The following is a 24186-nucleotide window of genomic DNA, read 5'->3' on the forward strand; positions in this document are numbered from 1 at the left end:
TGTGTTTGTCTGATGGTTTCTACTTTCCTTTTCTGTTTTTAAAGGTTTATTATAAACCATATAAAAAAAAAGAAAAATACTAAGGAACAATTGAAAGGGCAACATTATATCGCAAGTGAAGGCTGCACGCGTGTGGATGGGACGTGAAGAAGGCAGATCAGTGAATGAACTTTGAAGTTGAAAGACAGCTGTAGAATCAGTGATACCGAGTAACGGAGTGGTCCGGCAAAAGGAAGTAGCCCACTCAAAAGTCTCTGTGAAATGTGCATTGTTTGTAATAAAGTGAATGAAGTGCAAAAGCAAAGTAAGCCAAATTACCTCCTAGAGAAGGGGAGTGTGGAAGTTGAATTATAAGGCGAAGTGGTCCTGCAGAGGTCTGTAAAGAAAGCCACGCACATTTCAAAGTCTTAGACATCCGAAAGTGGTCTGAGCCCGGCTAAGGGAGACCCGAAGTGTAATAAGCTTGGGGATGGGAGCCACTTTGCAGGTTTTGTTGAACTGTGTGCTGAAGAGGTCTGAGCCCAACAGAGGGGGACTTATGTGAACTTTGTGTGTGAAGAGGTCTGATGCGGACAGAGGGGGGCCCTTGTGAACTGTGTTAGAAAAGGTCTGAGCCTGACAGTGGAAGGCCAGGAGGGCCTCGATACACATTTTGGAACTGATTATTGTGCTGAGAATATGAGCCAGAGTGTGTCATCCTGCCTACAAAGACTGCCTTTCTCCATGGGGTCTAATGAGGGGAGGAGAGCTGATTCAGCTACCTTTATTAATTTGAATTCTGATTTCACCTTTGCATACATTTCCACTTTATACACTTTTTGTACAAGATATAGGACAAACATTAGGTTTTTGTTAGCATAGGCCATTTGATTTGACAATTTCTACTTGGACTCTCTTGTTTATCGATTGATGCTCAAGACTACTCCAATCTTGGTCATAGGGTAGAGTAGGAGTTTTCCAACCCCAGAAACATCAATAAAGGTTTTTTACAAATTGCACCTATTGTGTCTGTGGCATACTTGTGATGCTATGCCTCCCCTACATGATGAAATGGCAGAGGTACAAGCTTTGGATGCATCAAAAAGCATTTTGACATGCAAACAAATGGCTCAAGCATTCACCAAAAAGTTTGGAAATGCACTTAACGGTTGACACATACAAAGAAAACACAATCAAGAGCAGGACAAAGCAAAAGATCTCCAGATCCCCAACACACTACACAACCATGGAGCACAGAAACATAGCTAGCTACCTTAATGCACACAATGCTACCTTCATGCATTAACATCAAAGATGAATTAACTGCTCACCTAGCTCAAAAAATGCATCAGCAATCAGCATGCAAAAAAGATTTTATATTGGCGTGGAGTACAGAGGTTGCAGCTGCACTTTGTTCTTTGCCCTGTCTTGGTAGTACAGAAGAAAAGGGAGATATTAAGATAAATCTTCATGCCATCAATGCTAACAAAAGAGGAGCTTTGCAAAGGTCACAAATCTCCCCCCTTGTTTTACTCTTCAAAAAACATAATTTACTTTACAGATATTCCTTTCACTGGGCCCCTTGAAATATTCTGCAATGACCACATTTCAAGTCATACATTGATCTTTTTGCATTGGTGAAGATACAATTTCATGCTCGAAATGTCGGTCTCCCATTAACCAGTGGGAATGAAGTTCCACCTTTGTTACTTAATTCACTGGGAACACAAGACAGAAATCCCGGACAGGTACTATATAAACTGGAAGCATTAATTTGCCAAGGCTATCTGGCCAGAACCGGTACAACCAAAGCTGCAAAGGTGCGTTGCCCTATGATTTCATAGAAACAGATGGAAATGTTACACCCTAGAAGAAGCGATTTTGAGTCCCCTACCAGGTCATGAGCTGGAACCAATATGACCAGTCACTGCCAACTCTTCACTCCTTCTCATATCATCCATCTCCCCCAGTTTCTCTGCATTCCCTTCACCCACTTACCTTTGTCGTGAACTCTGTCTCTTCGATACCCCCTTTTATTCAAACCCTTTCTAATTCCCTTCCCCTATCAATTATTTTTCTTGCCTCTCTGTGTCCCATCCTCCTCTTTGGCTCTACTCAAAACCATTGACATTCTTAATCATTTGTGCCCTTTTTTCCCCTCCCGTACACTCCTCATCCTTGGCTAACTACTGATCTCTTGCTCCTACATTCCTCACTTCAGCCGATGGAACATCGCTGGAAATAATTCCCAGGGTTCCTTCGATCTTCTGGCACTTTTGCCTCTGCACTCTTTCTATGACTCTTCTATACTGATGTCATGCCTGCGCCATGGGCGCATACATTGGCGATCAATATGGACAAATTGTTATTCATTTATCTACAGAAAACTCTTGGATCAACCGCTATTCACTATTTGGACTTTATTTCCCATTTGCAAGACTTTGGTGCTTTTTTATTTTTCCCAGAAAACTACACTTACCATAATGCACTTGGCTATAACCATCTATTCCTGGCTATTCCTATTTTTCTTCATCAGAACTACAATCCCCAGAAGCCCTAGGGATTTGCTCTGCTTCCACCAGCTCAGGAACAGAGAGGGAGGTGGCCGATTGTCTGCAGGTGTGCTGAGCCAGGTGCAACCAATTAGCCTACCTCTGTGCTGGGCTGGGCAGTATAAAGGCTGCTGCCTGCGAGAGCTCACTCTCTTGCATTGAGAGTCCTTCCGGCACCTTTTTGCTTCGAGCTACAAACTTTGTATGCTGTTTCCTGATTTCACCTGCTCTTTGTTCCAGTGCCCTGGTGGGCTCCTGCCTTGCAGTCTGCTACACCCTGCTGCCTACAGCCCTAGCCTTTTGGGCTCCCTGCCTCAGCCCTGCTCCTCTGGGCGTCCTGCCTTGCAGTCTGCTACACCCTGCTGCCTACAGCCCTAGCCTTTTGGGCTCCCTGCCTCAGCCCTGCTCTTCCAGGCTCCTGCCTTGCAGCTGATCACGCTCTGCTGCCTTCCTGCCTCAGCCCTTGCCCTGCCGGGCTCTCTACATTGTAGCTGATCACGTTCTGCTGCTTTCCAGCCTCAGCCCTTGTCCTCTGGGCTCCCTGCTCTGCAGCCTGCCTCACTCTGGCTGCCTACAGCCCTTGTCCTCTGGGCTCCCTGCTCTGCAGCCTGCCTCACTCTGGCTGCCTACAGCCCTTGTCCTCTGGGCTCCCTGCTCTGCAGCCTGCCTCACTCCGGCTGCCTACAGCCCTTGTCCTCTGGGCTTCCTACTTTGCAGCTTATCACCCTCCGCTGCCTACTACCTACCTTTTTCCGCTGGGTTCTCGGCCTAGCAGCCCTCTACAGTCCTCTGCAACCTTCTACGGTCAGCGGCCCTGCCCCTCAGGGCTCACTCCTTGCTGCCCGGCCCTTCTGGGTTCCTTGCCGTGCAGCTTGCTTTACTCTGCTGCCCTAAGCCATTTCCCTCTGGGCTCTCTACCTTACAGCCCTGCTCCTGTGGGCTTGCTCATTGCTTTCCTGCTCCTCTGAGCTCTCAACCTTGTTCCTTACTGTCCTCTGCTATCCAATCCTGTTACACGACTTTCCCTTCATTTCCTTCTGCTAGTTTGCTATTAACCTCCTTTTCCTGGATTTGTCTGTAAGTATCTTCTCTTGTACTGTTTGTAGACCCTTTTGTACAGAGCTTGTCTGTTGGTTCCCATCAGTCAACCTCTGCCCCTTCCCTTGTCTCGTTTCTACATTACAGACACCCATAGCTGCTGTTCCAAGCCATGAGCAAACAGCGTGGGCCTCTGTTATAGCAAACTGTGCAGAAGGCTAGAGTATTTCTTAAGGTTCGTGGAATACTCTTTTCCTATATCTGCATACACCCCAAGAGGGAATTCATTCTGTGCCTTTTTCCTTGCTACTCTTGCCTACTCTTCGTTCTCTTTCCTTTCTGCTGTGTGTGTACTTATCTGTCCACTTTATTTTGGCACAACCACCCAAACCCTTTCTGGGTGTCCTGTGCCATTTTTAATAGAGTGCCATCCCTGACAGAATGCAAGAGCCAAAAATGTCTTGTTCCATAGGCAGGAAAGGCACACAGACCAAGGATGCTTTCCTTTCGGGTTAAGAAACCTTTGCAAAAATCTATACTTTCCCTACAGACAGCAAACAAGAACCTTAGTCTAAAGAACAGTCTTGCCTTAGTAAACAAAGATTTACAAGCACGGTACTACACTCACTGGCTTGCTGACCCTTCTTCCATGTATAACTATTATGACATTTGCGACTATGATCCGCAGTCCTTATCGGTTGAAGAGCTACAGCAAGATAATGAATTCTTACAGATCTTGTTAGCCCAAACAGTGAAAGACACTCCTGCATCTGATGATTTTTCTAACACTGTTACAGCCAAGGATATAGCACTCATTGTGGGGGTCTCTAAACCAGAGTACGCTGTTGCTAGAGTGATATGTTCAAGATCTGCTTGGCAAGCTCCCCAGTCTACTGGAAACCCTCATTTGACAGGACACAGCATTATGTATCCTGAGGTTAGTTCACCTAGTCCTGGGTACAAAAGACCAATACTGACCATCGGTGGTCTTAATACTTCCCCAGTATCTACCAACCACAATAACCTTAAGGTCAGTCTTCCCATTGCTACAACCGAATTTTCTGCCACACCAGATTCTGAAGCTTTAGATCAGGCTAATGAAACATACCTGATACAAGAAAAACTCCTACGCCTTAAAAGAAAGACCGAAGATCTCTATGATGACTTTGTTTATTTACATAGTAAAAATTCTATGAAGGGACACAATATTCCAGACCTTTTGACACAATGTCCTACACCCGAAATACTGTCTTTAGAGATCGACATGGTAAGGCCTGGAATTGCCACGCAGAAAAGGATACAGATTTATACCAAGCAGATGGAAGACCTAAATTTAGCATATGCATCCCTTCTAAAGTCTGACACAGCTCTTCCACTTTCCAACCACAGTAACTCAGGTTCTGGTACTCTAGACCATGATTCCAATCCTGAACAATACCCGGTACCTGCCTGGAATCCAGCCTTTCCATCAGTCTATACCCCAGACCCACCAAGTAATTTGAGCACACCAGACTTTGAAGATCAGCCTTCAGAACGCCTACCCAATCATGACCCCACATCTGTTTTATTACCTGTTACTGCATCTGCTAGCCCAATCTCTGCTGCTCCTCCTGCTAATACTTCTAAATCTGGTACTGTTGCAGCATCTCACATCACTCTTTTCGCAGCAGAAGCACCCCCTTCCTCTCTGCCTGCAAGGACAGAACCTGTTGCTAAGTCAGATAACAACTTTTCTTTTGGGACTACAGCTCCGGTTGTTCTTGCTGGCGCCTCTGCAGCACTAAGACTACCAGACTCTACTCTATCAGGCTCAGGTGCGTCACTGTCCGCTGGTTCTTCTATGGCACCCACTCTCCCAGTTGCTACAGCATCGGAACTATCCACAGCCATTCATGATCTCTCTGCTGCGGTGGCTTCTGAAACTCCTACAAATCATGGAGAACCTGCCACTGTGACTCCTGACGTTTCTGTGGCTAATCTTGACTCTGCCATTTCTGTGTCTGATGCCTTGGAAAACCTTCCTAAAGAAACCAACTCTGCTGTGCCTCTGGCTCCACCTTTCACCACCTTACTGTTGCCTTTCAAAGCAAGCTTTGCCATGGAACCTGCAACAGACATTCACAGTTCCTCTATTCATGAACACTCTGTTGGGTTTTGTGCTCCAAAGACTTTGTCTTTTCTGATTTCTACCGCAAAGGTTCAGCACATTGATACCGTCTCCACCTTTCAAGACTCCCACCTTACAACCTTAAACAGTTTTTGGTGCTTCATGATGTGCCTTTTCGGAATAAGACTCTTTCACGGTGTGACAGACCTTCTTCCTGTTGGTCAGTCTTCAGGGAGCCTGGAGAGGGGCCTGGAGAGGGGCATACTGTCATGCCTGCGCCATGGGCGCATACATTGGCGATCAATATGGACAAATTGTTATTCATTTATCTACAGAAAACTCTTGGATCAACCGCTATTCACTATTTGGACTTTATTTCCCATTTGCAAGACTTTGGTGCTTTTTTATTTTTCCCAGAAAACTACACTTACCATAATGCACTTGGCTATAACCATCTATTCCTGGCTATTCCTATTTTTCTTCATCAGAACTACAATCCCCAGAAGCCCTAGGGATTTGCTCTGCTTCCACCAGCTCAGGAACAGAGAGGGAGGTGGCCGATTGTCTGCAGGTGTGCTGAGCCAGGTGCAACCAATTAGCCTACCTCTGTGCTGGGCTGGGCAGTATAAAGGCTGCTGCCTGCGAGAGCTCACTCTCTTGCATTGAGAGTCCTTCCGGCACCTTTTTGCTTCGAGCTACAAACTTTGTATGCTGTTTCCTGATTTCACCTGCTCTTTGTTCCAGTGCCCTGGTGGGCTCCTGCCTTGCAGTCTGCTACACCCTGCTGCCTACAGCCCTAGCCTTTTGGGCTCCCTGCCTCAGCCCTGCTCCTCTGGGCGTCCTGCCTTGCAGTCTGCTACACCCTGCTGCCTACAGCCCTAGCCTTTTGGGCTCCCTGCCTCAGCCCTGCTCTTCCAGGCTCCTGCCTTGCAGCTGATCACGCTCTGCTGCCTTCCAGCCTCCGCCCTTGCCCTGCCGGGCTCTCTACATTGCAGCCGATCACGCTCTGCTGCCTTCCAGCCTCCGCCCTTGCCGGGCTCTCTACATTGCAGCTGATCACGTTCTGCTGCTTTCCAGCCTCAGCCCTTGTCCTCTGGGCTCCCTGCTCTGCAGCCTGCCTCACTCTGGCTGCCTACAGCCCTTGTCCTCTGGGCTCCCTGCTCTGCAGCCTGCCTCACTCCGGCTGCCTACAGCCCTTGTCCTCTGGGCTTCCTACTTTGCAGCTTATCACGCTCCGCTGCCTACTACCTACCTTTTTCCGCTGGGTTCTCGGCCTAGCAGCCCTCTACAGTCCTCTGCAACCTTCTACGGTCAGCGGCCCTGCCCCTCAGGGCTCACTCCTTGCTGCCCGGCCCTTCTGGGTTCCTTGCCGTGCAGCTTGCTTTACTCTGCTGCCCTAAGCCCTTTCCATCTGGGCTCTCTACCTTACAGCCCTGCTCCTGTGGGCTTGCTCATTGCTTTCCTGCTCCTCTGAGCTCTCAACCTTGTTCCTTACTGTCCTCTGCTATCCAATCCTGTTACACGACTTTCCCTTCATTTCCTTCTGCTAGTTTGCTATCAACCTCCTTTTCCTGGATTTGTCTGTAAGTATCTTCTCTTGTACTGTTTGTAGACCCTTTTGTACAGAGCTTGTCTGTTGGTTCCCATCAGTCAACCTCTGCCCCTTCCCTTGTCTCGTTTCTACATTACAGACACCCATAGCTGCTGTTCCAAGCCATGAGCAAACAGCGTGGGCCTCTGTTATAGCAAACTGTGCAGAAGGCTAGTGTATTTCTTAAGGTTCGTGGAATACTCTTTTCCTATATCTGCATACACCCCAAGAGGGAATTCATTCTGTGCCTTTTTCCTTGCTACTCTTGCCTACTCTTCGTTCTCTTTCCTTTCTTCTGTGTGTGTACTTATCTGTCCACTTTATTTTAGCACAACCACCCAAGCCCTTTCTGGGTGTCCTGTGCCATTCTTAATAGAGTGCCATCCCTGACAACTGAATGCAAAGAAACTATACTGCTCTGAGCTCCTTCTCTCTCTTTCTCCTCACCCACACCTTTCAGACCCTCAACTGCCTCTTTGCCCCTCACTCTCCTGATCCATCACTAAAATCCTCTCTTGTACCTTCTGACTTTGCACACTTCTTTGCAGACAAAGTTCTTCAATCGCAGGCCACTACCTAATGCTTTCTGTTCCACCCTTCCCCCCTCCCTTTCACCTCTTCTACTCTCTTGACTTTCTCATCTCTTTTCGCAACTATCTAACACTGACAGTGCCAGCTTTATTGCCTCTCTCCTAGATCCTATTCGCTCCTCTCTCATTCTCATTACTAAAATATTTCCTTCACTTCTCCCCTTTCTTCCTGTCATCTTCAATGTTTCTCTCTCCTCCTTGCTTTCTCCCTGGCCTTTGAAGATGGAATAGTTCTTACCATTCTTAAAAAGCCTACCCTGGATCCCTCCTCTACTGCTAATTTCCATCCATTCTCTCTTCTTCCATTTCTCTCAACAATTCTTGAATGTATTGTATCTCTCAGATTTTGACCTACTTGGAACATAACTCTCTACTCTCTCTACTATCTCCTCTTCAATCTGGAGTCAAGCCTTTCCGCTCCACTGAAACAGCCCTTTTAAGTGTGTTAAACTCCTTGCTTTCGGCACGCCATGCTAAGCAATCTTCCATTCTCATCCTTCTTGATCTGTCTGCTGCTTTTGACACAGGGAATCACTTGCTTCTTCTATCTACTCTTGCATCCTCAGGCTTCTCCGGTTAAGCTCTCAACTGGTTTCAGTCATACCTCTCAAATCACTCCTTTTATATTACATGGAGTGGCAACACCTCCCCTTCCTTATACTCTATGGCGGCCCCGATGATTTGGTCCCCATCTTGTCTTGCAATATGCTTCTTCTCTTCCTGTCATGGTAAACCTTTTGGAGTTTTGTGTCACTTCTACTCTGACGACTCTCAGCTATTTCTCTTTATCTCTTCTTTTTTACCGTATCTATTCACTCCAAGATTACTGCCATTCTATCCTTCCTCTGTTCCCACCACTCTCTGCTATCTCTTCCCCTTCCCTTATTTCCTTTTCACACCAAGCTCCTAACCTTGGCGTCACCTTTGATTCCACCCTCTCTTTCGACACTCATATCTCTACTAATGCTCGCTCTAGCCGGTTTCAGCCCTTTAACATTTTCAAGGCTCGTCCGTTGTTGTCTTTTCAAACCTCTAAACTCCTCATGTGCACTCTGATTCTCTCTAATCTTGACTACTGCCCCGTTCTCTTGCTTTGTCTTCCCGCCTCCCATCTGGCTCCCACGCAGTCAATCTTTAACTCTACTATTCATACTCCTTTCTTGCGTTTACTCTTTCACTTCTTGTGCATTGTTTTCAAATGCACACATAGTCTTGCTCCCCCTTACCTCTCTTCTCTTGTCTCTTTTTATGTCCCTTCTCACCCACTTTGTCCTCAAACTCAGTTCCTTCTTGCAGTCCCTAATCGCCACTGTGCCTCTTCCCGTTTTTGCTCTTTCTCCCCCTTGGAAACAAAACATTGCAACAATTTACCTCTCTCTAACCGCTCTTCTCCAACAGTGGCCTTGCTTCGTTCTTCTCTAAAAACTCACCTACTATCCTCTTAATTGGTTTGCAAATATGTATTACCCATTATTTTACTGTCTCTTTTTGTGTAGCACTTTGGCAAAGCGCTCTATCAGTTCAATAAATACAATACGAACACAAATTAGTCAGAGAGCCCTTCTGCAAAGGTGGGTGTGTATGTGGCTGGACTTTATGTAAGTAGGGAAGATACGTTAGTCTGGCACTATAATAACCAGGTTTCCAACATGAGTATGCTGGTGCCTCCTTTGCTAAAGATCTTGTAGATATCCTGTCTGTGCTTGGACGCAGTGAAGAACCTTTGTCAGATTGCAGTGTATCTTGTTCTCTGTTGCTGGGTCCCATTTAGATGCGGCTTGCCATCTTGCACTAAACTTGCAATCTGGGTTTTACATGTCCTCTGTGTTTGTGTGTTTATCTGGGTCAGGTATCGTCCCATCTTGAACAGTTCTAGTATGGTGTAGGTTTCTGAGGGAACCATGATGCACGGGCATTCTAGTACTTAGTGACCCAGGGTGTGTTTAGTTGGGCAGGTTTTGCTACCATACTGAGATCCATATTATTTGTGAATGCAGTAGTTAGTAGAATCACAGTGTAACAACATGATGTACTACACTAAGTGCAATTGCAGTGTGGTGCTAGGTGAAGGTGAAGCAAACCATTGATGATGGGCAATTAAGCCAGTGAAGCGACAAGAAGTTAAGTCAGGAACAATGTATACAATAGGGTGATGATCTGCAGAGTGAGTCAACAATTACATAGGAGCAGAATTACAGTGGGACAACACTTTACATACTGTCAAAATTAATCCATTGGCCCTGAGAGCAGAACACAACAAATAAAGTGGGCAACAATATATGAGAACAACAGGAGGCAGAAATACAGTGGACAACAATAAGTACGGTGCAGTAGAGATGAGTTTTTCCAGGACATATGGAAGCCGCGTGTCAACAGTTAACACAGTGGGAAAACGCTAACCTAGCTGGGGGCAGGAGTGTTGTGAATAACAATGAATGTAGTGGGGAACAGTTTAACTAGGACACCAGGGAGCAGAGATAACGGGGCAATGGTAAATATAGCCAGGAGGAATTAATCTGGGAGTAGAAAGACGATTAAATGTGGGGAGAAGTTAAACAGGGACAGCTGGGAGCAGAAGTGCATTACTGCAGTGGAGAAAAATTAATCTAGACAACTAGGAGCTGAAAATATTAGTGTGGGAAATACATATTATCTAGAACACTTGGGAGTAGAACTACAGTGGACAACAATGAATGCGGTGGGGAACTGTAAGGGTAGGACACCTGGAGGTAGAAACACAGTGAGGCAACAGTTAATACATAAATATGTATGAGAACAAATCAATACAGTGCAAATGCATTAATTACCCTGACAGCAATTTATCTAGGCTACAAGGTAGCAGAACGTGGTTAAGTAGGGAGAAGAAAAATCAGAACTCAGGGAGTAGAAAACTCATTTTAAGCAGGAAAAATGTAATCTAGGGCATCAGGTAGGTAAAATACAGTGGGTAATGTGAGAGGTCCGAAATGCAAGATGGACACAAAGGCAAGGTTTTCTCAAAGTTTGCCATTTATTAAAAATAAAAAGGGGTTGGATCAACGCCTAACTTCCCCTAACGTAATAGAGAGATTCCCCCTACCTAGCAAACTAACACTAAAGAAAATTGACCTAACGTCCAAAATATCTCTGACCCTCACAGTAATTCATACAACAAACCCATGCAAGGAAAATATGGCTAACGTTTGTTTCAACAGAACAGTCTTGTAATTCAAACTCAAATGTTCTTGGAAGTACTCCTTGTGACCAGGGTTCTATTCCCTTCCCCTTGATCGATTCAGGATTACTCGGATTATAGTTCTGTTTCAATAAACTTCTGTTCAAAGAAAAAGCAACGTCTTTTTCAACCACAGATTGTGATGTTCTTTTTACCACAGCTGGTTGACAGTTCAAACAACTCAGTATCTTCCACAATATCCCTTTTGCAAGGATGATTGACTTTCTCCCAAAACAGAGGTTCCAAAACCAAATGCAATTGTTCTGTAATCATATAGCACTTTCTTCAAAAGAAACTTCTTGTCAAGATAGCATGTCACTCTTTCTCAATGCTTCCGCTTGTATGGTATGGTAATGTTTATTTGTATAGAGCCTATACACAAGGCAAGTGTTTCAAAAGACTCAAGGAGGCTGGGAACATGGGGAAAAAACAACAATCGTTCAGAGCCCTTCAGATTCTGAGATGATAATAGTCTACACAGGCAGAGTAGTTGCATATAATACAATTAACAGTTGATACAACAGCAAATAGGTCTGGCAACGATTCTGCAGTTTTTCCAAGTGCAATTAAGGGGTGAAGACAGGGGAGAACAGACAGACAATCTTCAGGTAGGGTACATTCAGATCATGCAAGTGCACAGATGGTTACAGGGGGGGGTCCAGGGGGGACACATCCTGGGGTGGGGTATTGTCCAAGTGCACCCAGTCGGTGGAACTGGGGTAAGTGCAGAGGGATCCACTCTCTTGGGTCATTTCCCAAGTGCAGTGATGGTGAGGCGAGTGCAGGACCCGGAGACAAGTGTGAGAGGACTGGTGGGGGTACCAGGGACCTGTGAGACTCTGAAGTACACCAGGCAGCCAGTCAGCAAGCTGTATGGAATAAGGATGGAGAGAAGGAAAGAGCAGAGGGATAGGTTAGCTGGGTAGAGGGAGTGAGAAGAAAGAGAAGAGGAAAGTCTTGATGAGTTTCCGGAATTTAAGGAGATCAGGCTCAAGAAGGAGGGCGGCAGGGAGTCTATTGCAGAGGGAGGCCCCTGCTGAGAATAAATGTCACCCTCCAAATCTCTGCTTGGAGAACGGGCTCACTCGCAGAAGGTTGGAGGTAGATGTGCAGAGGGCTCGGGCGGGACAGTATTTAGGTAGGCATCATTGCAGATAGGTAGGTCCAAGGCCCCAGAAAGCCTTGTGGCCAAAGCAGAGGGCCTTGAACTTGATCTGTACAGCCACAGGAAGCCAGTGAAGGGATAAGTGCCAGAGAGATGCAGTCCCTAGGCTTGAGGCCAAGGGTAAGTCTTGCGGTTCTGATCTGGATGAGTTGCAGAAGGCGCAGAGCAGAAGCAGGGGGGTTGAGTAAGAGGCTGTTGCAATAGTCAAGTCTAGAGAGAACCAGGGTTCTGGAGACAGTGCGCCACTGGGGGAAAGTGAGGAAAAGTTGAAGTACCTCTGAGGAGGTATGGCTGATAGTTAGACTTGTTAGAGATGTATGAAATATGGGAGGAGAAGGAGAGAGTGTAGTTGAAGATGACCCCAAGGTTTTTAGCCTCACAGGTGAGTGCGGGCGGAGGGTAGAAAAAACTCATTTGTCAGGATAGACAACAACAACTTGCCTCAGCGATGACCATCCTTACCTCCATGGATGGAGCAGGCTGCAAATCTTCTCCGCCGACTTCCTAACTCAGAGCATGTTGGAGAGCACTAGCAAGTAAGAGCAAACAGGATATAGTAGGGAATTCCATCACTTCAATTTGGCTAAATCCTGACATTAAGGTGAACGGGAAAGTACTTCTCTGGCCCAATTGGCCAGTAGGGGGTATTCAATACTTGGAAGACCTAATGGATGGAAGAAGATGGCTCAATTTCATTGAAATGTTTTCAAGTAAAGACCTCCAGGGTTGTACTCAGGGAGAATAAAGAAAGTTAAATAAGGCTTTAAAAAACAAAACTCCTACTGCCAACACCGGGTGACATACCTGGCTGAAAGAGTGTACACAGAGTTGAATCAATGCAAGGAGCCAAATTTAGAACTATTGGACAAATGGTCAGGTATACTAGACTCTGAAATGAATGAAAATAGGTGGCTAAACATCTGTAATAATGTGTCATTGACATCTCTAAATTTGGGTGAAAGATGTCACCAGATCAAGATATTTAATAGGGTTTTTTGGACACGGGAAAGGCTTCATATGAGGCATCTTCTTGATTCGGAGGCATGCTGGAGATTGTAAGTGATTTCAACCCTGCACTCCACACCTAAGTCAATGCCTAGCGTGTGATGCACAGCTGGAACCCTTAATTATATATTTTTGTCTATAAGTTATTTTATTTCTGAATGATGTACCCTTATATCACGCCCCTCTCTTTGAATTCCCCCGGTCTCACTGAACCAGGAAGCAGGCTGTTTTGCAAAGTTAAAAGATTTATTTTATGAATTTGAACAATATATATATATATATATATATATATATATATATTACATGGACGCGGTAGCGTCCATGTAGTTATGGTTAAGTTGGTGTTTCCATAGGAAGAGCACTTTTTGGGTGGCTTATAACTTCGCTCCCTCTGGACGAATCCTCACCAACCTTTGCAAAGAAAGTGTATGGCCCACTCTGAATTATTTTGCAAAGTTTGGAGAGGTTTGGTTCAGGGGGGGCAAAGTTATAGGGGGGATCCCAAAACTTTTGTTTTTTCCTATAGACATAATGGGAAAAAACTTTGCGCACGGCTACAGCCCGAACCGCTGGACGGATTTACACCAAATTTGCGGCAAGAGCGGAGGCTTGGTCCAGAAAGCGTGCTTTTGCAAATTTGGTGTAAATCCGTCCAGTAGTTTTTTTTAAAATGAACAAAATGTAAGGCAAAGCAATTAGTGATATCTGTGTTCGCTTCGCGGACGGACTTCCCTGTTCGCTCCGCGGACAGCATCCCGATTGGCCCATGGGCTTGCGTCATGTCCACGGACATGCGACGTGTTCGCTGATTGGGCGGCGTGGGGCGTGATGTGCGTCAGATTTTCTGTCACGCCCGCCATCTTGTATTCGCCGTCGACCGCGTACAGCGCAGTGAAACTTGGATTAAAAATTGTATTTAGTGGAGTGTGTTGGTGTGTAAGAGTGTTTGGGGAGGGTGGAGGAGTATGACATAGGTTTAATGTTTTGTTTTTTTATGTGCTATACGCTTTTGTTGTGTTCAATTTGTCCGCGGAGAACACGGCTGTTCTGACATTTTGTAAATAAACTAAATGGTGGGGTGTTCAGAGGACGGAGTATGTGTCCCTTTTGTTCGCAAGGAAGGTAAAATTGAGCTAAAAACACTTGCGGTGTATTTAAATGTTCGTAAATACACAAACTGGGGGTGTCCTGAGAACGCTGTCCGTATTGTAATCTGTCAAGTTGAATGTGTTCTAAGAACACTCGCGGTGTCCGTAAATGGTTGCAATCACACAAAATGGGGGTGTTCTGAGAACGTTGTTTGTATTGTTCGTTGTCAGGTTGAAAGTGTTCTACAAACCCTCCTTTTGTCTGCTGATAGCACAATTTCCTATGGGCCTCACCTGACTTTTTGTCCACTAAAGAAACGATAAATCAGGCTGGTGTGCGCCGACATTATGTGATAATCCTATGACTGGCGCTATTGACCTGGCTGACTTGCTTTTGCGACACTAAATCATATCTCCTGCCCCTAAGCCTGACATTATGAAAGCAGTCATATTCCCCGCCTCTCTCTGTGACGTTACAGGGTGCTTCATCAAACACGCCCAGTCGTCTCCAGTCATACGCGACTTTACACAGAACCCGGAAGACAACACAGCGCGCCACAATTCGGAATATGAAACTGTGATTTAAAAGCAAACAGCAAGATTGTAAATTTTGTAAAGTACATTTATTTGACATCAAATGTTTAGAGAATATTCAGCGATTTGCATTTGTCTTTGTTGTCGATCCGCAAAAGTTCATGTTGAGCCACGCGATGTTCCTTTGCGGTACAGAGGGTGTTAGATCAGCTTAGAACACAGTGTGCCACAATTCGGAATATGAAACTGTGGTTTAAAAGTAAACAGCAGGAATGTACATTTGGTAAAGTACATTTATTTCACATGAAATGTTTAGTGAATATTCAGCGATTTGCAATTGTCTCTGCTGTCGATCAGCAAAAGTTTATTTTGAGCCATGCGCTGTTCCTTTGCGGTAGATAGGCTGTTGGTTTATGATAAAAGCAGTAAATGGTCGCAGTGATAATCGGAAGGTTGCTCCAACAACGAGGCATTAGACCACCATATTGGTTGGTATGTTGCTTCTAGCCGCTAGTACTGCGTAAGGGCATATTGGTCCTTGGTGATTGTCCCATAAAATGGTGAGGGTCATGAAGTTGCTTACATGGAGCTGCACCTGGCAGTTGAAAAATCCATCCGCTGGAGTCTGAAAATCGTGACATTGGCAAAATGGGGCAACATACCTGTTTTAAAAAACATAAATTAGTCTCACCAGCCGATCTTTATTAAAAATATTCATTTTATTTATTAGGGCGTGAAACTATTTGCTAGCGAAGATAGTGCAACGGAGTATGTTAATAATAAAATAATAATATTTTCGCATTTATATAGTGCTAAGAACCGTCAGGTATCTCAGCGCTGCTTATTATTACCCACGGTGTGTGGTGCTCATTTATCGACCACGGAAGGATGAAAGGCTGAGTTTGGCCGTGCCGGGATTCGAACCTGCGTTAGCAAGCTGTGCATGGATGTCAAAGCGAGCGCTCTACTCGCTGTGCCACTTGAGCGGCTACAGTGAAGTGGCACAGCGAGTAGAACGCTTGACCGGCTACAGACCGGTTAAATTATTTCTATTAACCCACCATGTGTCGTCTGCCTTTTTCAGAGCCCTCTAAACGACAGGGGATTAATTTGGTGGTGCACGGATGTCAAAGCGAGCGCTCTACTCGCTGTGCCACTTGAGCGGCTACAGTGAAGTGCACAGCGAGTAGAGCGCTTGACCGGCTACTGACCGGTTAAATTATTTCTATTAACCCACCCTGTGTCGTCTGCCTTTTTCAGAGCCCTCTAAACGACAGGGGATTAATTTGGCGGTGATAGTGCGCGGTAGAAAACAATATGCCACATTGAATGGACAAGTACAACTTGACCGGGCTTTAATGCCACGCTATTGTTATTATATTCCGGTATAAAATGATCTAAAGGGTTACTTACATTATAATTGCATTTTCCATTGTCCAAGTGTAGTGCAGTCCCAAAATACGACTCCGCGTGTGCCAACGATCTTTCTCAAAGTGATATAATATACAAAAGTGGTTTCGTTTCAGAAATTTCATCTTTATCGTGTCATACGTTTTTGCTACACTTCTTCAAAAGAAGTCTTTCAGCACAATCTCTGTCTGTCAAGTTAAAAAAAAAATAGAACCTTACACTGGGAGTCGTGGGCCTCTCCGGGCCGCGAGAAAAAATGGAAGCAGCTGACCATCACTGTGAACGAGCATAAATGCTTGCTTTGCCACATTCTGTGTAAAGCCATCTGTGAGAACTTGCTGTTTACACTACATCTTTGTATATTGTTTGCATGCTAATAAAAAAAGTTTGTTTAAGGGACGTTATGGTTCCAAGTAAAGCCGAAAAACCCCTGAAATTCGCCAGTTATGGTAAGCTAAGCAACCATAACTCGCGCCACCACCGTGCACTGCTAAGACTAACACCCAGGACATCAAAGATGACATCGCAAATGTCATTGATGACATCACTGATGACATCACATGTGCATTTACTTTTCATGAAATTTGTGTACTAGGGATTTTTATTATAATGTTGCGAAAAAAGTGTCAAGGATCATTGCAATAAATATCATACCGTAATTAGTGCTTTGAACGATGCATTGATATAAATATCATTGTATTATGGGGTTCTATCTAGTATACTGAGATACTAATGGAGAAACATAGCATTGTGTGCAGCGTACAAGATGAAAGTATAATATTTGTAATGTTAATATGTTGAATAATAAAATAATTGTCCTGAAATGTTCGAAAATAAACAAAATGGGGGTGTTCTGAGGACGTTCTTCGTATTGTGTGACTGCTTAGCTGTATGCAATGAGGGAATGGCACAGAGAGTAAAGTGGAAATGGTAGAAGGGGTGTCGAAGAGTTACGCAGTCCGCGGACACCGCGGCTGTCCATGGACAGGGCGTGCTACATCCGGGGTTTTCCAGCAAATCCAACATGGAAAGAAGACTGTACGGATTAGCCAATCAGATGTCGAGGTTGTGGATTTGTGTTGAAAGAGACTGTGTGTGGTAGAGAAAGTCAGGGTGTTGGTGCTTGGAGATATGTTTGTGCAGGGTTTACAACAGTACGCTCGATGCAGGCATGTTGAAAAGAACTTTGAGGTGAAAGGAGTGGAGGTGGTGTGGAGCACTGTACCTGATTGCAATGTACAGGGAATTGTACAAGATTGTGAGGATATGGCCACGATGAACAGTCCGCATGTGGTAGTTTTGCACTATGGTGCTTTCCATTTGGGCAACGTCAGTGCCCCTACTTTGTTGGCTGATTTGGAACGCTTGGTTCAAGCCGTAATGAAGATCCTTCCAAATGCGAAAGAAATTTTTTCTGGATTACTACCTAGGGCAATATGGGACAATAGTTCAGTTTTTTGTCCTCAGCAAAACATTGATAGGTGTGTCATCAACCGAGGCATGTGTGCCTTCATGCTTAGAGCTGGTATGTTCTTCTGTAACAATGAGAATATTGATGCCAGTAATGCTGTTAATTTTAAAGAAGATGGCATTTCTTTATCGTTTACGGGAAATGCCTTTCTATTTTGGAATGTAAGGGTTGCTTTGGAGAAGGTTATGTGAAGATTTTAGGAGTAAAGTAAGAAAAAAACAAGAAAAAAAATACAAAATAACGGGTGTCTGTCAAGCATCTGTAAAAAAAACAAAAAACGGCTCTTTTCAGAGCCAACTTCAAAGGGGAAATGGGGCACACAATTTAAATGTACATTCACCACGCTCAGATTTTCGATATGTCCGCAAACATGGCGGTAGTCCGTGGACATGAAAATCACTACGAGGGGGTTAGTATGCTCTATGTTACATATATATGAAGTCAGGGATATTATGGTTAAGTTGTGCTACTAAAAACCTATGAAATTCAGTGAAAAAACTTTGTTAAAGGGACGTTATGTTTAAGTTGCGCTACTAAAAACCTATGAAATTCAGTAAAAAAACTTTGTTAAAGGGACGTTATGGTTAAGTTGCGCTACTAAAAACCTATGAAATTCAGTGAAAAATCTTTGTTAGAGGGACGTTATGGTTCAAAGTAAAACCGAAAACCCCCTGAAATTCGGCAGTTATGGTAACATAAGCAACCATAACTCGCGCCACCGTGCACTGCTAACACTAACACCCAGGACATCAAAGATGACATCACAAATGTCATTGATGACATCACTGATGACATCACATGTGCATTTACTTTTCATGAAAACTCTGTACAAGGGATTCTTATAATGCTGACCAAAAACTGTCAAGTATCATTGGGATAAATATCATGAGCTAATTAGTGCATTAAGCAATGCATTGATATAAATAGCATTCTGTTATGAAGTTCTATACAGTATACTAAGCTACTCATGCAGAAACATAGGCATAGGTGTGTGCAGCATACATGATGAAGGTGCAATATTCATAATCTTGTCATGTTGAATAGTGAAATGATAACTGCTTTCTTATTAGAGTTTTGCATACTGTGAAACATGTAATAAGTAGATAATAAAACCCACTTAATACATAATTATTACAGACAAAACACAAAGAGACAACAACACATACAAATATGAGTATATACAGGGACAGTGAAGTAAACAAAAAGCAGAAGTAGTAGCAGAAAGAGTTCATAACCTAACTGATTGTCTTTATGCAGAGAAACTATTGCTCTGTTTCAAAGCTGCTACTTACCATATGTATGTGTATCACATGATGTGACTGCACCCAAAGGAAAGGAGAGTGAGTACACTGTATACAAATATGAGCATATACAAGGAAGGTAGAGTAATAAAAATAAAACTATGAGAAAGTGCTGATAACCCTAATGATTATCTTCATGCACAGAAAGGTTTGCCTCTTTCAAGCCTGTGTCTTCCGCTATGTATATGTTTCATATGATGTGACTTGACCCTAAGTCTACAAATATAGTACCTTTTCAATTTTTACTTCCTGACTGTTACTGAAGAAAACTATGTGGCCTAGATATGTCAGTAAAGGGAAAAAAGGGAGAGCCAGACATGTGATGCCATCAGTGATGTCATGTCATCTTTGATGTCCTGGGTGTTAGTGTTAGCAGTGCCCGGTGGCGCGAGTTATGGTTGCTTATCTTACCATAACTGCCGAATTTCAGGGGTTTTTCGGTTTTACTTTGAACCATAACGTCCCTTTAACAATGTTTTTTACTGAATTTCATAGGTTTTTCTTAGTGCACCTTAACCATAACGTCCCTTTAACAAAGTTTTTTCACTGAATATATATATATATATCACACTATTTAATATTTATACAAGGATCACCATTGGGGTGATGTTACAATCAACAATCTCTTTAATCAGAAGGAATATGGATAGGAAAAATAATGCAGCATAGAATAAAACTTTGTGTGGGTTCAATCAAATGCAATGTCACTTTTTCCCCCTGCACACTACTCAGTTCCCCCCAATATGCAGTATAAAGAGATGGAAAGAGAGGACACAGGTTTCAGGAATAAACACTCAACAAATACAGTCTCAATCCCAATTCCCCCCAGCAAGCATAGAGAAACAGGAATGATTTCAAAACAGGTCAAATGCTTTTGAATGTGGCTTGGAATGAATGGGAAAAAAACACTGAAAAATGGATTGAAATCACTAAATTGGATTCAAAACTAGTGGGAGCCATTTTGTATAGTTTCAGGTAAACACTAGCAATGATGATTGAATAACTAGCAGATTGAAAACTGAATTCTGAGGTTGGATGCAAAGAATAGCTATTTTACATGTGATGAAATTGGACCAAATGAGCAATTTGTGGCAAACTGTTCTGCGTGCGAGAAACGCGATTGCGGGAAAACTAGAAGGAGTTGAAATAGTTTGTTTGAGTTTGTTGGAAAGCTGAGGGTGTTAGCTTCAATTTGGCACTTATATTTCCTTTCTAGCATGCGCAGTACAGAAGTTGCGGAGGTTTTAGAAGAGGTCGATTCTTCTCAGAAAGAGTCAAGATTTTTAAATGGAAGATGCGCTTTTGAATTACAAACAGGAATTTCTTTACACTAAGGAGGGTATGAAGCCACAAGCTACATGACAGCACAGCCACCTATCCAGTGACGTCTCCGGATGGTTTCTATCTGCCGAGACGCGTGTCTTTCTTCAGCAACTATATGAACGCAAAGATGATATTATCACTACTATTATCAAAGGACTATAGGAATGAGAAAAAGATTCAGGAAAGACAAAGGATGTTCTACAATGCAGTTCCGGATATAATAGAATGGGTTGGATAGGATTACTTAAGGATAAGATACTGGCTAGGGGCAATTCTATGCTATAGATACTCACAACTACCGTTTGGAATGGACCCGTCAAGGATCTGGTCAAAGGATTCTGGACTGGAATTATGCTAGCCCACCGTACGGCATTCAGGGTCTGCACTCAGCACTGCACTTTGGACACTGCGCGGCCTCTGGACTGGATCTGACGGGTTGGTTCTAGGTTGCAGCTATCAGGTTACAGCTCTGCTCTACTGGTTTGGATCTCGGGATTCTAGCAAGAGTTCTTGGCAAGAAAGCAGAAACAGCACGCAGGCTGTTCAATTTTTGGTGTGCCCCTTGGAAGTCTGGGGTAAATCAGGTTTCAAGATTTTAAAGGTCAGCTGAGAAGGGTTCAGGTTTGGAATTCGGCCTTCTGCTTTCAAAGTTCTGGAGTCTTGGATATGGGTTTCTCCTGTAAAGTGCTTCACCAGTAAATCAGTTGATGGGTGAATCTGTATGTCTCTCTAGGTCCTAAACTGTCCCTATTTATGTATTTCCCTAATGGGTGGGTAGGCTAAATTATAGTAAATACACCATCTAGGAATCCTATTGGTTAGGGTCTGGCCTCTCTCCTGATTTGAGATGGAACACATGGTTTCATGATGATGCAGTATTTTACAATCCAGGCAGTACCTCCCCTTTGTTTCTGTACAGTAAATCTATTTTTCACATAAATCATATTTACAATACAACCAAATTGCTAACAATACATATTTCCATCACAGATTTAGTAGAGCAAGTATCCGTCCGAGTCCCAGCTCAGTGAGAGCTTCGGTTCAAATTTGACAGTTTTTTGCGCTTTTGGTTGGTTACCCAATGTCAGATCTGTACACATTTCTCTGCATATACATATACGCGCATGATATCTGGGCAGAATCCTGTGAAGTTTCATATTTCTAGCATCATCAAAATTGCTACAAAATTTCTATTTCAGTAGTCCAGTCTCTGAACATCACACAGAGTTCAGAGTAGTTTCAAACTGTGAGCAGAATTTCCATGTTAACAACCTATAATTTACAGATTTTTACAAATTTTGCACACTTCTCTATGAGTCTTTTTCAAAAAGATATTTTCTTGGGTTTAAGATACATACATCTGTCTGGTCCCACCCCCATTGTTCTCTGGGCCAAGAGAAGTTCAGAGCTCTCTTCCTGCTGGCAGTTGTTTCTGTTGACACCTGAATTTGCATTCCCTTTCAGACCAGGAACCCTATTGTCTCTCCTCAGAAAAGCAGACCAAAATCCCCTACTCCTTTTCATTAGCATCTAACTGAGAGTTCCTGGGCAGAGAGGAAAACGAAGGCACCTTTGTTTGGGGCAAACTGTGGAATGTGCTTTGAAGTCTTCTGGCTGGCATCAGTTCACTTTAAAACACTTGTTTAAAATTGTCTTTGCTAAATAAACTTTACATTTTCAACAAGTCTACACACAAATCTTTAATTCCAGCCTTTTTAAAACATAGAAATTGAATAGTAACAACCTATATTGCTTTTGATGGCAAGTCTCTTCTTTTCCACAATTTGATCTTAATGTACCAGTTTAAATTGATACAGGTGAGCAGCGGTACTGTGCCCATATTCTGACCTATTTTTCCAGGCAAGCACCTTTTTGAATGTGGATATTTTTGTGATGAAATGTGCTTCTGCTGATATTGTGCTTATGGGGATTCCTTACATAATGTGATGGTGAACACCCAACAAGGATGTTGGATCTTTTCTGATGTTTGGGAAACCATTATTTTGCAATTTCCACAGCCAAGGAAAAATTGATTTTAGAGCACTTTTGGGTTTCCCTGGCAATGGAACCCTGCCTTTTCAGGTAGTTCCATTTCAATCTGTGGGCAGCCCAATGACATGTTTTGGTAGTGTGGTGTCCTGTTCTACCACTGACACAGGCAAAGTAGATTGGCAGCCTATTTTTCCAGTTTCCCTGCGCACTTCTCAGCAGTTTTTCAGCGCGCATAGAGCTTTTTGGTGGCCATTCTGTTGTTTCTGATGAAAGCAGCACACAGTGATGTTGCAGGGCAGAGCCTAGTGGGTCAGAACATCCCACAAGATGCAGACATTCTAAAGGAACATTCAAACACATGATTTGGGAATGCTATGAGCTGAGAGCATTCTGGAGGCAAGTGTCTTTGAAAATGAATGAGGTTCTCATGATTGATGTTGAATTTGACTATGTTAGTGTGATTTTGGACAAAGATGAATTGGTGGCTGATCTGTCATACCCTCAAAGATGTTGGTTTTAAGGGGCATCTAATTCTGCCCAAAAGATAATTCTCAGGAAATGGAAAGATGTGGGGAGACTGCAATTTGCAGAATGGGGTTCTGACCTTAGGCAGGTGGCCAGAATGGAGAGACTTGTTCTCTGCAGAAGCAACAAGATGAATTTATTTGATCTAATTTGGGGGAGGTTTTTAGATCTGGATACTTAAAGGTCTTATTATTTTCTTCTGCTTGGCTGGTATATTGTCCTTCAATCCACTGTGGTGTATGTATCATATTTTGTTCATGTTGTTTTTGTTTTTATTGTATTGATATTGTATGGATTTGCTTTCATGGTGTCATGCTTGTTAAACTAATAAAATGTGAATACAAAAAAAACTTGATGGTTTGATTCAAATATTCCCCACACCAGTCTTTTGGCGTGGTTTCATAACTTTTTCACTGTTGGCAATGTGAGTTATATACTTTCCCAAAATGAGATCTCTTAAAAGAGGACTTATGCTTTGGTTGTCTTATTAAGGGTTTCTCACACCTTCTTGGCCGATGATAATCCTGGCTATCAGCTTCTCTCATGGGTTGACTGGGTCTGATCTGCCTGTAGCCTAATAGCTGTAGATAATCTTGGTTAGAGACTTCCCCAACTGGTAGTTCACCCAAAATCTGTTGACAGCCATTTGGCTGTTGATAGTACTGGTTATAAACTTTCACCTCTTGGAGTTTAGCCAAAGGTGGTCATTCTGAGTGAGGCGGTAAGGGGTTAACGGTGCCGGTAATGGTGCCGGAGCTGTCAACTCCTTACCGCCTCATTACGAGTCTGCTTGTGGGAACCCGCTAAGGAAGCCTGTTTTTACCAGGCGCCCTTAGCGGGTCCCACGAGCAGACCAGGGTGCTAACAACGAGCCGTTGTTAACGGGGCCGTTGTTAGCACCCTCCCCATTCCCATTGAGCCCTATGGGGGCTCGAATGGGGATGGCTTCCTTGAATGAGGAATTACTGGGCCCTCCAAGGTCGGAATGGCCTGGTAATTTCTCATTCAAGGAACCCAGACCCGGTACACGGTAAGGGGGTAACCATGCCGCTAATAGCGGCATGGTTACCTCCTACCTTGAAATGACTCCCAAAGTCTTTTGACAACTTCTTAGCTGTAGGTAATACCGATTACAACCTTTCCCCTCTTGGAGTTTGCCCAAAGTCTTTCGACAGCCTTTTGGCTGTAGGTAATTTTGGCTACAAACTTTCCCCTCTTGGAGTTTGCCTAAAGTCTTTCTTCTTTGCCACTTAGCTGTGTTATGCTTAATAAATGGTATTCATCAAATACATTCTGCTTGG

This window comes from Ambystoma mexicanum, chromosome 6p (assembly GCF_040938575.1).
Source record: "Ambystoma mexicanum isolate Mex_15411 chromosome 6p, UKY_AmexF1_1, whole genome shotgun sequence".
Lineage (NCBI taxonomy): Eukaryota > Metazoa > Chordata > Amphibia > Caudata > Ambystomatidae > Ambystoma > Ambystoma mexicanum.